Source organism: Acipenser ruthenus, chromosome 44 (genome assembly GCF_902713425.1).
Source record: "Acipenser ruthenus chromosome 44, fAciRut3.2 maternal haplotype, whole genome shotgun sequence".
Classification (NCBI taxonomy): Eukaryota; Metazoa; Chordata; class Actinopteri; order Acipenseriformes; family Acipenseridae; genus Acipenser; species Acipenser ruthenus.
Window position 1 is genome coordinate 3817220 of NC_081232.1, and position 12306 is coordinate 3829525.

At 43.8% G+C, this 12306-nt stretch overlaps 37 non-coding genes and 17 pseudogenes across 37 annotated transcripts; all 54 read left to right on the top strand.

Annotated features, from left to right (window-relative positions):
- The first annotated feature begins 26 nt into the window (after window positions 1-26).
- LOC131710525 (5S ribosomal RNA) lies at window positions 27-145 on the top strand. Its single transcript, XR_009312399.1, has one exon. It is a non-coding gene; the product is annotated as a 5S ribosomal RNA (ribosomal RNA).
- A 114-nt stretch (window positions 146-259) lies between these two features.
- Window positions 260-378, top strand: LOC131713151 (5S ribosomal RNA). Its single transcript, XR_009315036.1, has one exon. It is a non-coding gene; the product is annotated as a 5S ribosomal RNA (ribosomal RNA).
- Window positions 379-492: 114 nt separating this feature from the next.
- On the top strand, window positions 493-601 carry LOC131715964 (5S ribosomal RNA; annotated as a pseudogene).
- Window positions 602-715: 114 nt separating this feature from the next.
- LOC131714091 (5S ribosomal RNA) lies at window positions 716-834 on the top strand (annotated as a pseudogene).
- A 114-nt stretch (window positions 835-948) lies between these two features.
- LOC131711188 (5S ribosomal RNA) lies at window positions 949-1067 on the top strand. Its single transcript, XR_009313071.1, has one exon. It is a non-coding gene; the product is annotated as a 5S ribosomal RNA (ribosomal RNA).
- A 100-nt stretch (window positions 1068-1167) lies between these two features.
- On the top strand, window positions 1168-1286 carry LOC131711473 (5S ribosomal RNA). Its single transcript, XR_009313359.1, has one exon. It is a non-coding gene; the product is annotated as a 5S ribosomal RNA (ribosomal RNA).
- A 100-nt stretch (window positions 1287-1386) lies between these two features.
- LOC131710817 (5S ribosomal RNA) lies at window positions 1387-1505 on the top strand. Its single transcript, XR_009312699.1, has one exon. It is a non-coding gene; the product is annotated as a 5S ribosomal RNA (ribosomal RNA).
- A 100-nt stretch (window positions 1506-1605) lies between these two features.
- LOC131710818 (5S ribosomal RNA) lies at window positions 1606-1724 on the top strand. Its single transcript, XR_009312700.1, has one exon. It is a non-coding gene; the product is annotated as a 5S ribosomal RNA (ribosomal RNA).
- Window positions 1725-1821: 97 nt separating this feature from the next.
- Window positions 1822-1940, top strand: LOC131712067 (5S ribosomal RNA). The gene has a single exon (XR_009313956.1). It is a non-coding gene; the product is annotated as a 5S ribosomal RNA (ribosomal RNA).
- A 114-nt stretch (window positions 1941-2054) lies between these two features.
- LOC131711582 (5S ribosomal RNA) lies at window positions 2055-2173 on the top strand. The gene has a single exon (XR_009313468.1). It is a non-coding gene; the product is annotated as a 5S ribosomal RNA (ribosomal RNA).
- A 114-nt stretch (window positions 2174-2287) lies between these two features.
- On the top strand, window positions 2288-2406 carry LOC131713467 (5S ribosomal RNA; annotated as a pseudogene).
- A 114-nt stretch (window positions 2407-2520) lies between these two features.
- LOC131714738 (5S ribosomal RNA) lies at window positions 2521-2629 on the top strand (annotated as a pseudogene).
- Window positions 2630-2729: 100 nt separating this feature from the next.
- LOC131712512 (5S ribosomal RNA) lies at window positions 2730-2848 on the top strand. Its single transcript, XR_009314403.1, has one exon. It is a non-coding gene; the product is annotated as a 5S ribosomal RNA (ribosomal RNA).
- Window positions 2849-2962: 114 nt separating this feature from the next.
- LOC131717267 (5S ribosomal RNA) lies at window positions 2963-3081 on the top strand. The gene has a single exon (XR_009316152.1). It is a non-coding gene; the product is annotated as a 5S ribosomal RNA (ribosomal RNA).
- A 100-nt stretch (window positions 3082-3181) lies between these two features.
- LOC131711704 (5S ribosomal RNA) lies at window positions 3182-3300 on the top strand. The gene has a single exon (XR_009313592.1). It is a non-coding gene; the product is annotated as a 5S ribosomal RNA (ribosomal RNA).
- A 100-nt stretch (window positions 3301-3400) lies between these two features.
- On the top strand, window positions 3401-3509 carry LOC131714739 (5S ribosomal RNA; annotated as a pseudogene).
- A 100-nt stretch (window positions 3510-3609) lies between these two features.
- LOC131713594 (5S ribosomal RNA) lies at window positions 3610-3738 on the top strand (annotated as a pseudogene).
- Window positions 3739-3838: 100 nt separating this feature from the next.
- Window positions 3839-3957, top strand: LOC131716766 (5S ribosomal RNA). The gene has a single exon (XR_009315651.1). It is a non-coding gene; the product is annotated as a 5S ribosomal RNA (ribosomal RNA).
- A 100-nt stretch (window positions 3958-4057) lies between these two features.
- LOC131716767 (5S ribosomal RNA) lies at window positions 4058-4176 on the top strand. The gene has a single exon (XR_009315652.1). It is a non-coding gene; the product is annotated as a 5S ribosomal RNA (ribosomal RNA).
- A 114-nt stretch (window positions 4177-4290) lies between these two features.
- LOC131716768 (5S ribosomal RNA) lies at window positions 4291-4409 on the top strand. The gene has a single exon (XR_009315653.1). It is a non-coding gene; the product is annotated as a 5S ribosomal RNA (ribosomal RNA).
- Window positions 4410-4509: 100 nt separating this feature from the next.
- On the top strand, window positions 4510-4628 carry LOC131716769 (5S ribosomal RNA). Its single transcript, XR_009315654.1, has one exon. It is a non-coding gene; the product is annotated as a 5S ribosomal RNA (ribosomal RNA).
- A 100-nt stretch (window positions 4629-4728) lies between these two features.
- LOC131716770 (5S ribosomal RNA) lies at window positions 4729-4847 on the top strand. The gene has a single exon (XR_009315655.1). It is a non-coding gene; the product is annotated as a 5S ribosomal RNA (ribosomal RNA).
- Window positions 4848-4961: 114 nt separating this feature from the next.
- Window positions 4962-5080, top strand: LOC131716771 (5S ribosomal RNA). Its single transcript, XR_009315656.1, has one exon. It is a non-coding gene; the product is annotated as a 5S ribosomal RNA (ribosomal RNA).
- A 100-nt stretch (window positions 5081-5180) lies between these two features.
- LOC131716772 (5S ribosomal RNA) lies at window positions 5181-5299 on the top strand. Its single transcript, XR_009315657.1, has one exon. It is a non-coding gene; the product is annotated as a 5S ribosomal RNA (ribosomal RNA).
- A 114-nt stretch (window positions 5300-5413) lies between these two features.
- Window positions 5414-5522, top strand: LOC131714740 (5S ribosomal RNA; annotated as a pseudogene).
- A 114-nt stretch (window positions 5523-5636) lies between these two features.
- On the top strand, window positions 5637-5755 carry LOC131709927 (5S ribosomal RNA). The gene has a single exon (XR_009311791.1). It is a non-coding gene; the product is annotated as a 5S ribosomal RNA (ribosomal RNA).
- Window positions 5756-5855: 100 nt separating this feature from the next.
- On the top strand, window positions 5856-5974 carry LOC131716773 (5S ribosomal RNA). Its single transcript, XR_009315658.1, has one exon. It is a non-coding gene; the product is annotated as a 5S ribosomal RNA (ribosomal RNA).
- A 337-nt stretch (window positions 5975-6311) lies between these two features.
- Window positions 6312-6430, top strand: LOC131713966 (5S ribosomal RNA; annotated as a pseudogene).
- A 114-nt stretch (window positions 6431-6544) lies between these two features.
- On the top strand, window positions 6545-6653 carry LOC131716456 (5S ribosomal RNA; annotated as a pseudogene).
- Window positions 6654-6753: 100 nt separating this feature from the next.
- On the top strand, window positions 6754-6862 carry LOC131716552 (5S ribosomal RNA; annotated as a pseudogene).
- A 99-nt stretch (window positions 6863-6961) lies between these two features.
- Window positions 6962-7080, top strand: LOC131714276 (5S ribosomal RNA; annotated as a pseudogene).
- Window positions 7081-7194: 114 nt separating this feature from the next.
- LOC131710819 (5S ribosomal RNA) lies at window positions 7195-7313 on the top strand. Its single transcript, XR_009312701.1, has one exon. It is a non-coding gene; the product is annotated as a 5S ribosomal RNA (ribosomal RNA).
- A 100-nt stretch (window positions 7314-7413) lies between these two features.
- Window positions 7414-7532, top strand: LOC131712970 (5S ribosomal RNA). The gene has a single exon (XR_009314857.1). It is a non-coding gene; the product is annotated as a 5S ribosomal RNA (ribosomal RNA).
- A 114-nt stretch (window positions 7533-7646) lies between these two features.
- Window positions 7647-7765, top strand: LOC131710645 (5S ribosomal RNA). The gene has a single exon (XR_009312527.1). It is a non-coding gene; the product is annotated as a 5S ribosomal RNA (ribosomal RNA).
- Window positions 7766-7863: 98 nt separating this feature from the next.
- On the top strand, window positions 7864-7982 carry LOC131710445 (5S ribosomal RNA). The gene has a single exon (XR_009312317.1). It is a non-coding gene; the product is annotated as a 5S ribosomal RNA (ribosomal RNA).
- A 114-nt stretch (window positions 7983-8096) lies between these two features.
- LOC131712437 (5S ribosomal RNA) lies at window positions 8097-8215 on the top strand. The gene has a single exon (XR_009314329.1). It is a non-coding gene; the product is annotated as a 5S ribosomal RNA (ribosomal RNA).
- A 100-nt stretch (window positions 8216-8315) lies between these two features.
- On the top strand, window positions 8316-8434 carry LOC131710884 (5S ribosomal RNA). The gene has a single exon (XR_009312767.1). It is a non-coding gene; the product is annotated as a 5S ribosomal RNA (ribosomal RNA).
- A 100-nt stretch (window positions 8435-8534) lies between these two features.
- Window positions 8535-8653, top strand: LOC131716774 (5S ribosomal RNA). The gene has a single exon (XR_009315659.1). It is a non-coding gene; the product is annotated as a 5S ribosomal RNA (ribosomal RNA).
- A 114-nt stretch (window positions 8654-8767) lies between these two features.
- Window positions 8768-8886, top strand: LOC131709987 (5S ribosomal RNA). The gene has a single exon (XR_009311852.1). It is a non-coding gene; the product is annotated as a 5S ribosomal RNA (ribosomal RNA).
- Window positions 8887-8986: 100 nt separating this feature from the next.
- Window positions 8987-9105, top strand: LOC131710885 (5S ribosomal RNA). The gene has a single exon (XR_009312768.1). It is a non-coding gene; the product is annotated as a 5S ribosomal RNA (ribosomal RNA).
- Window positions 9106-9219: 114 nt separating this feature from the next.
- On the top strand, window positions 9220-9338 carry LOC131709760 (5S ribosomal RNA). The gene has a single exon (XR_009311623.1). It is a non-coding gene; the product is annotated as a 5S ribosomal RNA (ribosomal RNA).
- Window positions 9339-9438: 100 nt separating this feature from the next.
- LOC131716776 (5S ribosomal RNA) lies at window positions 9439-9557 on the top strand. Its single transcript, XR_009315661.1, has one exon. It is a non-coding gene; the product is annotated as a 5S ribosomal RNA (ribosomal RNA).
- Window positions 9558-9657: 100 nt separating this feature from the next.
- On the top strand, window positions 9658-9776 carry LOC131716777 (5S ribosomal RNA). The gene has a single exon (XR_009315662.1). It is a non-coding gene; the product is annotated as a 5S ribosomal RNA (ribosomal RNA).
- Window positions 9777-9876: 100 nt separating this feature from the next.
- LOC131709761 (5S ribosomal RNA) lies at window positions 9877-9995 on the top strand. Its single transcript, XR_009311624.1, has one exon. It is a non-coding gene; the product is annotated as a 5S ribosomal RNA (ribosomal RNA).
- Window positions 9996-10095: 100 nt separating this feature from the next.
- On the top strand, window positions 10096-10204 carry LOC131715573 (5S ribosomal RNA; annotated as a pseudogene).
- Window positions 10205-10318: 114 nt separating this feature from the next.
- Window positions 10319-10437, top strand: LOC131710446 (5S ribosomal RNA). The gene has a single exon (XR_009312318.1). It is a non-coding gene; the product is annotated as a 5S ribosomal RNA (ribosomal RNA).
- A 114-nt stretch (window positions 10438-10551) lies between these two features.
- LOC131710398 (5S ribosomal RNA) lies at window positions 10552-10670 on the top strand. Its single transcript, XR_009312270.1, has one exon. It is a non-coding gene; the product is annotated as a 5S ribosomal RNA (ribosomal RNA).
- A 100-nt stretch (window positions 10671-10770) lies between these two features.
- Window positions 10771-10889, top strand: LOC131709812 (5S ribosomal RNA). Its single transcript, XR_009311676.1, has one exon. It is a non-coding gene; the product is annotated as a 5S ribosomal RNA (ribosomal RNA).
- Window positions 10890-11003: 114 nt separating this feature from the next.
- LOC131713553 (5S ribosomal RNA) lies at window positions 11004-11132 on the top strand (annotated as a pseudogene).
- A 114-nt stretch (window positions 11133-11246) lies between these two features.
- On the top strand, window positions 11247-11365 carry LOC131713817 (5S ribosomal RNA; annotated as a pseudogene).
- Window positions 11366-11465: 100 nt separating this feature from the next.
- On the top strand, window positions 11466-11584 carry LOC131713818 (5S ribosomal RNA; annotated as a pseudogene).
- Window positions 11585-11684: 100 nt separating this feature from the next.
- Window positions 11685-11803, top strand: LOC131710864 (5S ribosomal RNA). Its single transcript, XR_009312746.1, has one exon. It is a non-coding gene; the product is annotated as a 5S ribosomal RNA (ribosomal RNA).
- A 100-nt stretch (window positions 11804-11903) lies between these two features.
- On the top strand, window positions 11904-12022 carry LOC131713547 (5S ribosomal RNA; annotated as a pseudogene).
- A 100-nt stretch (window positions 12023-12122) lies between these two features.
- LOC131714174 (5S ribosomal RNA) lies at window positions 12123-12251 on the top strand (annotated as a pseudogene).
- The last annotated feature ends 55 nt before the right edge of the window (window positions 12252-12306 follow it).

The window sequence follows — 12306 nt, forward strand, 5'->3', positions numbered from 1 at the left end:
AAAGTCATGAAAGCAGAAATGCAATCGCCTGCGGCCACACCACCTTGAATAAACCTGATCTTGTCTGATCTCAGAAGCTAAGCAATGTTGGGCTTGGTTAGTACTTGGATGGGAGACCACCTGGGAATATCAAGTGCTGCAGGCATTACATTTTTGTAATTACATTTTACAATTGAAATGTGTGGAGGACAAAAGGAAATTTTGGAGGAATCACCCCCAGCTCACTAAACATAAAAGTCATGAAAGCAGAAATGGAATCGCCTGCGGCCACACCACCTTGAAGAAGCCTGATCTTGTCTGATCTCAGAAGCTAAGCAATGTTGGGCTTGGTTAGTACTTGGCTGGGAGACCACCTGGGAATATCAAGTGCTGCAGGCATTACATTTTTGTAATTACATTTTACAATTGAAATGTGTGAAGGACAAAAGGAAATTTTGGAGGAATCACCCCCAGCTCACTAAACATAAAATTCATGAAAGCAGAAATGCAATCGCCTGCGGCCACACCACCTTGAATAAGCCTGATCTCAGAAGCTAAGCAATGTTGGGCTTGGTTAGTACTTGGATAGGAGACCACCTGGGAATATCAAGTGCTGCAGGCATTACATTTTTGTAATTACATTTTACAATTGAAATGTGTGGAGGACAAAAGGAAATTTTGGAGGAATCACCCCCAGCTCACTAAACATAAAAGTCATGAAAGCAGAAATGCAATCGCCTGCGGCCACACCACCTTGAATAAGCCTGATCTTGTCTGATCTTAGAAGCTAAGCAATGTTGGGCTTGGTTAGTTCTTGGATGGGAGACCACCTGGGAATATCAAGTGCTGCAGGCATTACATTTTTGTAATTACATTTTACAATTGAAATGTTTGGAGGACAAAAGGAAATTTTGGAGGAATCACCCCCAGCTCACTAAACATAAAAGTCATGAAAGCAGAAATGCAATCGCCTGCGGCCACACCACCTTGAATAAGCCTGATCTCGTCTGATCTCAGAAGCTAAGCAATGTTGGGCTTGGTTAGTACTTGGATGGGAGACCACCTGGGAATATCAAGTGCTGCCGGCATTACATTTTACAATTGAAATGTGTGGAGGACAAAAGGAAATTTTGGAGGAATCACCCCCAGCTCACTAAACATAAAAGTCATGAAAGCAGAAATGCAATCGCCTGCGGCCACACCACCTTGAATAAGCCTGATCTCGTCTGCTCTCAGAAGCTAAGCAATGTTGGGCTTGGTTAGTACTTGGATGGGAGACCACCTGGGAATATCAAGTGCTGCAGGCATTACATTTTACAATTGAAATGTGTGGAGGACAAAAGGAAATTTTGGAGGAATCACCCCCAGCTCACTAAACATAAAAGTCATGAAAGCAGAAATGCAATCACCTGCGGCCACACCACCTTGAATAAGCCTGATCTCGTCTGATCTCAGAAGCTAAGCAATGTTGGGCTTGGTTAGTACTTGGATGGGAGACCACCTGGGAATATCAAGTGCTGCAGGCATTACATTTTACAATTGAAATGTGTGGAGGACAAAAGGAAATTTTGGAGGAATCACCCCCAGCTCACTAAACATAAAAGTCATGAAAGCAGAAATGCAATCACCTGCGGCCACACCACCTTGAATAAGCCTGATCTCGTCTGATCTCAGAAGCTAAGCAATGTTGGGCTTGGTTAGTACTTGGATGGGAGACCACCTGGGAATATCAAGTGCTGCAGGCATTACATTTTACAATTGAAATGTGTAGACAAAAGGAAATTTTGGAGGAATCACCCCCAGCTCACTAAACATAAAAGTCATGAAAGCAGAAATGCAGTCGCCTGCGGCCACACCACCTTGAATAAGCCTGATCTCGTCTGATCTCAGAAGCTAAGAAATGTTGGGCTTGGTTAGTACTTGGATGGGAGACCACCTGGGAATATCAAGTGCTGCAGGCATTACATTTTTGTAATTACATTTTACAATTGAAATGTGTGTAGGACAAAAGGATATTTTGGAGGAATCACCCCCAGCTCACTAAACATAAAAGTCATGAAAGCAGAAATGCAATAGCCTGCGGCCACACCACCTTGAATAAGCCTGATCTCGCCTGATCTCAGAAGCTAAGCAATGTTGGGCTTGGTTAGTACTTGGATGGGAGACCACCTGGGAATATCAAGTGCTGCAGGCATTACATTTTTGTAATTACATTTTACAATTGAAATGTGTGGAGGACAAAAGGAAATTTTGGAGGAATCACCCCCAGCTCACTAAACATAAAAGTCATGAAAGCAGAAATGCATTCGCCTGCGGCCACACCACCTTGAATAAGCCTGATCTCGTCTCATCTCAGAAGCTAAGCAATGTTGGGCTTGGTTAGTACTTGGATGGGAGACCACCTGGGAATATCAAGTGCTGCAGGCATTACATTTTTGTAATTACATTTTACAATTGAAATGTGTGGAGGACAAAAGGAAATTTTGGAGGAATCACCCCCAGCTCCCTAAACATAAAAGTCATGAAAGCAGAAATGCAATCGCCTGCGGCCACACCACCTTGAATAAGCCTGATCTCAGAAGCTAAGCAATGTTGGGCTTGGTTAGTACTTGGATGGGAGACCACCTGGGAATATCAAGTGCTGCAGGCATTACATTTTACAATTGAAATGTGTGGAGGACAAAAGGAAATTTTGGAGGAATCACCCCCAGCTCACTAAAAATAAGTGTCATGAAAGCAGAAATGCAATCGCATGCGGCCACACCACCTTGAATAAGCCTGATCTCGTCTGATCTCAGAAGCTAAGCAATGTTGGGCTTGGTTAGTACTTGGATGGGAGACCACCTGGGAATATCAAGTGCTGCGGGCATTACATTTTTGTAATTACATTTTACAATTGAAATGTGTGGAGGACAAAAGGAAATTTTGGAGGAATCACCCCCAGCTCCCTAAACATAAAAGTCATGAAAGCAGAAATGCAATCGCCTGCGGCCACACCACCTTGAATAAGCCTGATCTCGTCTGATCTCAGAAGTTAAGCAATGTTGGGCTTGGTTAGTACTTGGATGGGAGACCACCTGGGAATATCAAGTGCTGCAGGCATTACATTTTACAATTGAAATGTGTGGAGGACAAAAGGAAATTTTGGAGGAATCACCCCCAGCTCACTAAACATAAAAGTCATGAAAGCAGAAATGCAATCGCCTGCGGCCACACCACCTTGAATAAGCCTGATCTCGTCTGATCTCAGAAGCTAAGCAATGTTGGGCTTGGTTAGTACATGGATGGGAGACCACCTGGGAATATCAAGTGCTGCAGGCATTACATTTTACAATTGAAATGTGTGGAGGACAAAAGGAAATTTTGGAGGAATCACCCCCAGCTCACTAAACATAAAAGTCATGAAAGCAGAAATGCAATCGCCTGCGGCCACACCACCTTGAATAAGCCTGATCTCAGAAGCTAAGCAATGTTGGGCTTGGTTAGTACTTGGATGGGAGACCACCTGGGAATATCAAGTGCTGCAGGCATTACATTTTACAATTGAAATGTGTGGAGGACAAAAGGAAATTTTGGAGGAATCACCCCCAGCTCACTAAACATAAAAGTCATGAAAGCAGAAATGCAATCGCCTGCGGCCACACCACCTTGAATAAGCCTGATCTCGTCTGATCTCGTCTGATCTCAGAAGCTAAGCAATGTTGGGCTTGGTTAGTACTTGGATGGGAGACCACCTGGGAATATCAAGTGCTGCAGGCATTACATTTTACAATTGAAATGTGTGGAGGACAAAAGGAAATTTTGGAGGAATCACCCCCAGCTCACTAAACATAAAAGTCATGAAAGCAGAAATGCAATCGCCTGCGGCCACACCACCTTGAATAAGCCTGATCTCGTCTGATCTCAGAAGCTAAGCAATGTTGGGCTTGGTTAGTACTTGGATGGGAGACCACCTGGGAATATCAAGTGCTGCAGGCATTACATTTTACAATTGAAATGTGTGGAGGACAAAAGGAAATTTTGGAGGAATCACCCCCAGCTCACTAAACATAAAAGTCATGAAAGCAGAACTGCAATCGCCTGCGGCCACACCACCTTGAATAAGCCTGATCTCGTCTGATCTCAGAAGCTAAGCAATGTTGGGCTTGGTTAGTACTTGGATGGGAGACCACCTGGGAATATCAAGTGCTGCAGGCATTACATTTTTGTAATTACATTTTACAATTGAAATGTGTGGAGGACAAAAGGAAATTTTGGAGGAATCACCCCCAGCTCACTAAACATAAAAGTCATGAAAGCAGAAATGCAATCGCCTGCGGCCACACCACCTTGAATAAGCCTGATCTCGTCTGATCTCAGAAGCTAAGCAATGTTGGGCTTGGTTAGTACTTGGATGGGAGACCACCTGGGAATATCAAGTGCTGCAGGCATTACATTTTACAATTGAAATGTGTGGAGGACAAAAGGAAATTTTGGAGGAATCACCCCCAGCTCACTAAACATAAAAGTCATGAAAGCAGAAATGCAATCGCCTGCGGCCACACCACCTTGAATAAGCCTGATCTCGTCTGATCTCAGAAGCTAAGCAATGTTGGGCTTGGTTAGTACTTGGATGGGAGACCACCTGGGAATATCAAGTGCTGCAGGCATTACATTTTACAATTGAAATGTGTGGAGGACAAAAGGAAATTTTGGAGGAATCACCCCCAGCTCACTAAACATAAAAGTCATGAAAGCAGAACTGCAATCGCCTGCGGCCACACCACCTTGAATAAGCCTGATCTCGTCTGATCTCAGAAGCTAAGCAATGTTGGGCTTGGTTAGTACTTGGATGGGAGACCACCTGGGAATATCAAGTGCTGCAGGCATTACATTTTTGTAATTACATTTTACAATTGAAATGTGTGGAGGACAAAAGGAAATTTTGGAGGAATCACCCCCAGCTCACTAAACATAAAAGTCATGAAAGCAGAAATGCAATCGCCTGCGGCCACACCACCTTGAATAAGCCTGATCTCGTCTGATCTCAGAAGCTAAGCAATGTTGGGCTTGGTTAGTACTTGGATGGGAGACCACCTGGGAATATCAAGTGCTGCAGGCATTACATTTTACAATTGAAATGTGTGGAGGACAAAAGGAAATTTTGGAGGAATCACCCCCAGCTCACTAAACATAAAAGTCATGAAAGCAGAAATGCAATCGCCTGCGGCCACACCACCTTGAATAAGCCTGATCTCGTCTGATCTCAGAAGCTAAGCAATGTTGGGCTTGGTTAGTACTTGGATGGGAGACCACCTGGGAATATCAAGTGCTGCAGGCATTACATTTTTGTAATTACATTTTACAATTGAAATGTGTGGAGGACAAAAGGAAATTTTGGAGGAATCACCCCCAGCTCACTAAACATAAAAGTCATGAAAGCAGAAATGCAATCGCCTGCGGCCACACCACCTTGAATAAGCCTGATCTCAGAAGCTAAGCAATGTTGGGCTTGGTTAGTACTTGGATGGGAGACCACCTGGGAATATCAAGTGCTGCAGGCATTACATTTTTGTAATTACATTTTACAATTGAAATGTGTGGAGGACAAAAGGAAATTTTGGAGGATTCACCCCCAGCTCACTAAACATAAAAGTCATGAAAGCAGAAATGCAATTGCCTGCGGCCATACCACCTTGAATAAGCCTGATCTCGTCTGCTCTCAGAAGCTAAGCAATGTTGGGCTTGGTTAGTACTTGGATGGGAGACCACCTGGGAATATCAAGTGCTGCAGGCATTACATTTTACAATTGAAATGTGTGGAGGACAAAAGGAAATTTTGGAGGAATCACCCCCAGCTCACTAAACATAAAAGTCATGAAAGCAGAAATGCAATTGCCTGCGGCCACACCACCTTGAATAAGCCTGATCTCGTCTGATCTCAGAAGCTAAGCAATGTTGGGCTTGGTTAGTACTTGGATGGGAGACCACCTGGGAATATCAAGTGCTGCAGGCATTACATTTTTGTAATTACTTTTTACAATTGAAATGTGTGCAGGACAAAAGGAAATTTTGGAGGAATCACCCCCAGCTCACTAAACATAAAAGTCATGAAAGCAGCAATGCAATCTCCTGTGTCCACACCACCTTGAATAAGCCTGATCTCAGAAGCTATGCAATGTTGGGCTTGGTTAGTACTTGGATGGGAGAACACCTGGGAATATCAAGTGCTGCAGGCATTACATTTTTGTAATTACATTTTACAATTGAAATGTCTGGAGGACAAAAGGAAATTTTGGAGGAATCACCCCCAGCTCACCGAACATAAAAGTCATGAAAGCAGAAATGCAATCGCCTGCGGCCACACCACCTTGAATAAGGCTGATCTCGTCTGATCTCAGAAGCTAAGCAATGTTCGGCTTGGTTAGTACTTGGATGGGAGACCACCTGGGAATATCAAGTGCTGCAGGCATTACATTTTTGTTATTACTTTTTACATTTGAAATTTGTGCAGGACATAAGGAAATTTTGGAGGAATCACCCCCAGCTCACTAAACATAAAAGTCATGAAAGCAGAAATGCAATTGCCTGCTGCCACACCACCTTGAATAAGCCTGATCTCAGAAGCTAAGCAATGTTGGGCTTGGTTAGTACTTGGATGGGAGACCACCTGGGAATATCAAGTGCTGAAGGCATTACATTTTACAATTGAAATGTGTGGAGGACAAAAGGAAATTTTGGAGGAATCACCCCCAGCTCACTAAACATAAAAGTCATGAAAGCAGAAATGCAATCGCCTGCGTCCACACCACCTTGAATAAGCCTGATCTCAGAAGCTATGCAATGTTGGGCTTGGTTAGTACTTGGATGGGAGACCTTCTGGGAATATCAAGTGCTGCAGACATTACATTTTACAATTGAAATTTGTGGAGGACAAAAGGAAATTTTGGAGGAATCACCCCCAGCTCACCGAACATAAAAGTCATGAAGCAGAAATGCAATCGCCAGCGGCCACACCACCTTGAATAAGCTTGATCTCGTCTGATCTCAGAAGCTAAGCAATGTTGGGCGTGGTTAGTACTTGGATGGGAGAACACCTGGGAATATCAAGTGCTGCAGGCATTACATTTTTGTAATTACATTTTACAACTGAAATGTGTGGAGGACAAAAGGAAATTTTGGAGGAATCACCCCCAGCTCACTAAACATAAAAGTCATGAAAGCAGAATCGCAATCACCTGCGGCCACACCACCTTGAATAAGCCTGATCTCGTCTGATCTCAGAAGCTAAGCAATGTTGGGCTTGGTTAGTACTTGGATGGGAGACCACCTGGGAATATCAAGTGCTGCAGGCATTACATTTTACAATTGAAATGTGTGGAGGACAAAAGGAAATTTTGGAGGAATCACCCCCAGCTCACTAAACATAAAAGTCATGAAAGCAGAAATGCAATTGCCTGCGGCCAGACCACCTTGAATAAGCCTGATCTTGTCTGATCTCGGAAGCTAAGCAATGTTGGGCTTGGTTAGTACTTGGATGGGAGACCACCTGGGAATATCAAGTGCTGCAGGCATTACATTTTTGTAATTACATTTTACAATTGAAATGTGTGGAGGACAAAAGGAAATTTTGGAGGAATCACCCCCAGCTCACTAAACATAAAAGTCATGAAAGCAGAATCGCAATCGCCTGCGGCCACACCACCTTGAATAAGCCTGATCTCGTCTGATCTCAGAAGCTAAGCATTGTTGGGCTTGGTTAGTACTTGGATGGGAGACCACCTGGGAATATCAAGTGCTGCAGGCATTACATTTCACAATTGAAATGTGTGGAGGACAAAAGGAAATTTGAGGAATCACCCCCAGCTCACTAAACATAAAAGTCATGAAAGCAGAAATGCAATCGCCTGCGGCCACACCACCTTGAATAAGCCTGATCTCGTCTGATCTCAGAAGCGAAGCAATGTTGGGCTTGGTTAGTACTTGGATGGGAGACCACCTGGGAATATCAAGTGCTGCAGGCATTACATTTTTGTAATTACATTTTACAATTGAAATGTGTGGAGGACAAAAGGAAATTTTGGAGGAATCACCCCCAGCTCACTAAACATAAAAGTCATGAAAGCAGAAATGCAATCGCCTGCGGCCACACCACCTTGAATAAGCCTGATCTCGTCTGATCTCAGAAGCTAAGCAATGTTGGGCTTGGTTAATACTTGGATGGGAGACCATCTGGGAATATCAAGTGCTGCAGGCATTACATTTTACAATTGAAATGTGTGGAGGACAAAAGGAAATTTTGGAGGACTCACCCCCAGCTCACTAAACATAAAAGTCATGAAAGCAGAAATGCAATCGCCTGCGGCCACACCACCTTGAATAAGCCTGGTCTCGTCTGATCTCAGAAGCTAAGCAATGTTGGGCTTGGTTAGTACTTGGATGGGAGACCACCTGGGAATATCAAGTGCTGCAGGCATTACATTTCACAATTGACATGTGTGGAGGACAAAAGGAAATTTTGGAGGAATCACCCCCAGCTCACTAAACATAAAAGTCATGAAAGCAGAAATGCAATCGCCTGCGGCCACACCACCTTGAATAAGCCTGATCTCGTCTGATCTCAGAAGCTAAGCAATGTTGGGCTTGGTTAGTACTTGGATGGGAGACCACCTGGGAATATCAAGTGCTGCAGGCATTACATTTTTGTAATTACATTTTACAATTGAAATGTGTGGAGGACAAAAGGAAATTTTGGAGGAATCACCCCCAGCTCACTAAACATAAAAGTCATGAAAGCAGAAATGCAATCGCCTGCGGCCACACCACCTTGAATAAGCCTGATCTCGTCTGATCTCAGAAGCTAAGCAATGTTGGGCTTGCTTAGTACTTGGATGGGAGACCACCTGGGAATATCAAGTGCTGCAGGCATTACATTTTACAATTGAAATGTGTGGAGGACAAAAGGAAATTTTGGAGGAATCACCCCCAGCTCACTAAACATAAAAGTCATGAAAGCAGAAATGCAATCGCCTGCGGCCACACCACCTTGAATAAGCCTGGTCTCGTCTGATCTCAGAAGCTAAGCAATGTTGGGCTTGGTTAGTACTTGGATGGGAGACCACCTGGGAATATCAAGTGCTGCAGGCATTACATTTTTGTAATTACATTTTACAATTGAAATGTGTGGAGGACAAAAGGAAATTTTGGAGGAATCACCCCCAGCTCACTAAACATAAAAGTCATGAAAGCAGAAATGCAATCGCCTGCGGCCACACCACCTTGAATAAGCCTGATCTCGTCTGATCTCAGAAACTAAGCAATGTTGGGCTTGGTTAGTACTTGGATGGGAGACCACCTGGGAATATCAAGTGCTGCAGGCATTACATTTTACAATTGAAATGTGTGGAGGACAAAAGGAAATTTTGGAGGAATCACCCCCAGCTCACTAAACATAAAAGTCATGAAAGCAGAAATGCAATCGCCTGCGGCCACACCACCTTGAATAAGCCTGATCTCGTCTGATCTCAGAAGCTAAGCAATGTTGGGCTTGGTTAGTACTTGGATGGGAGACCACCTGGGAATATCAAGTGCTGCAGGCAGTACATTTTACAATTGAAATGTGTGGAGGACAAAAGGAAATTTTGGAGGAATCACCCCCAGCTCACTAAACATAAAAGTCATGAAAGCAGAAATGCAATCGCCTGCGGCCACACCACCTTGAATAAGCCTGATCTCGTCTGATCTCAGAAGCTAAGCAATGTTGGGCTTGGTTAGTACTTGGATGGGAGACCACCTGGGAATATCAAGTGCTGCAGGCATTACATTTTACAATTGAAATGTGTGGAGGACAAAAGGAAATTTTGGAGGAATCACCCCCAGCTCACTAAACATAAAAGTCATGAAAGCAGAAATGCAATCGCCTGCGGCCACACCACCTTGAATAAGCCTGATCTCGTCTGATCTCAGAAACTAAGCAATGTTGGGCTTGGTTAGTACTTGGATGGGAGACCACCTGGGAATATCAAGTGCTGCAGGCATTACATTTTACAATTGAAATGTGTGGAGGACAAAAGGAAATTTTGGAGGAATCACCCCCAGCTCACTAAATATAAAAGTCATGAAAGCAGAAATGCAATCGCCTGCGGCCACACCACCTTGAATACGCCTGATCTCAGAAGCTAAGCAATGTTGGGGTTGGTTAGTACTTGGATGGGAGACCACCTGGGAATATCAAGTGCTGCAGGCATTACATTTTTGTAATTACATTTTACAATTGAAATGTGTGGAGGACAAAAGGAAATTTTGGAGGAATCACCCCCAGCTCACTAAACATAAAAGTCATGAAAGCAGAAATGCAATCGCCTGCGGCCACACCACCTTGAATAAGCCTGATCTCGTCTGATCTCAGAAGCGAAGCAATGTTGGGCTTGGTTAGTACTTGGATGGGAGACCACCTGGGAATATCAAGTGCTGCAGGCATTACATTTTTGTAATTACATTTTACAATTGAAATGTGGGGAGGACAAAAGGAAATTTTGGAGGAATCACCCCCAGCTCACTAAACATAAAAGTCATGAAAGCAGAAATGCAATCGCCTGCGGCCACACCACCTTGAATAAGCCTGATCGCGTCTGATCTCAGAAGCTAAGCAATGTTGGGCTTGGTTAGTACTTGGATGGGAGACCACCTGGGAATATCAAGTGCTGCAGGCATTACATTTTACAATTGAAATGTGTGGAGGACAAAAGGAAATTTTGGAGGAATCACCCCCAGCTCACTAAACATAAAAGTCATGAAAGCAGAAATGCAATCGCCTGCGGCCACACCACCTTGAATAAGCCTGATCTCGTCTGATCTCAGAAGCTAAGCAATGTTGGGCTTGGTTAGTACTTGGATGGGAGACCACCTGGGAATACCAAGTACTGCAGGCATTACATTTTTGTAATTACATTTTACAATTGAAATGTGTGGAGGACAAAAGGAAATTTTGGAGGAATCACCCCCAGCTCACTAAACATAAAAGTCATGAAAGCAGAAATGCAATCGCCTGCGGCCACACCACCTTGAATAAGCCTGATCTCGTCTGATCTCGTCTGATCTCAGAAGCTAAGCAATGTTGGGCTTGGTTAGTACTTGGATGGGAGACCTCCTGGGAATATCAAGTGCTGCAGGCATTACATTTTTGTAATGACATTTTACAATTGAAATGTGTGGAGGACAAAAGGAAATTTTGGAGGAATCACCCCCAGCTCACTAAACATAAAAGTCATGAAAGCAGAAATGCAATCGCCTGCGGCCACACCACCTTGAATAAGCCTGATCTCGTCTGGTCTCAGAAGCTAAGCAATGTTGGGCTTGGTTAATATTTGGATGGGAGACCACCTGGGAATATCAAGTGCTGCAGGCATTACATTTTACAATTGAAATGTGTGGAGGACAAAAGGAAATTTTGGAGGAATCACCCCCAGCTCACTAAACATAAAAGTCATGAAAGCAGAAATGCAATCGCCTGCGGCCACACCACCTTGAATAAGCCTGATCTCGTCTGGTCTCAGAAGCTAAGCAATGTTGGGCTTGGTTAATATTTGGATGGGAGACCACCTGGGAATATCAAGTGCTGCAGGCATTACATTTTACTATTGAAATGTGTGGAGGACAAAAGGAAATTTTGGAGGAATCACCCCCAGCTCACTAAACATAAAAGTCATGAAAGCAGAAATGCAATCGCCTGCGGCCACACCACCTTGAATAAGCCTGATCTCGTCTGGTCTCAGAAGCTAAGCAATGTTGGGCTTGGTTAGTACTTGGATGGGAGACCACCTGGGAATATCAAGTGCTGCAGGCATTACATTTTACAATTGAAATGTGTGGAGGACAAAAGGAAATTTTGGAGGAATCACCCCCAGCTCACTAAACATAAAAGTCATGAAAGCAGAAATGCAATCGCCTGCGGCCACACCACCTTGAATAAGCCTGATCTCGTCTGATCTCAGAAGCTAAGTAATGTTGGGCTTGGTTAGTACTTGGATGGGAGACCACCTGGGAATATCAATTGCTGCAGGCATTACATTTTACAATTGAAATGTGTGGAGGACAAAAGGAAATTTTGGAGGAATCACCCCCAGCTCACTAAACATAAAAGTCATGAAAGCAGAAATGCAATCGCCTGCGGCCACACCACCTTGAATAAGCCTGATCTCGTCTGATCTCGTCTGATCTCAGAAGCTAAGCAATGTTGGGCATGGTTAGTACTTGGATGGGAGACCACCTGGGAATATCAAGTGCTGCAGGCATTACATTTTACAATTGAAATGTGTGGAGGACAAAAGGAAATTTTGGAGGAATCAC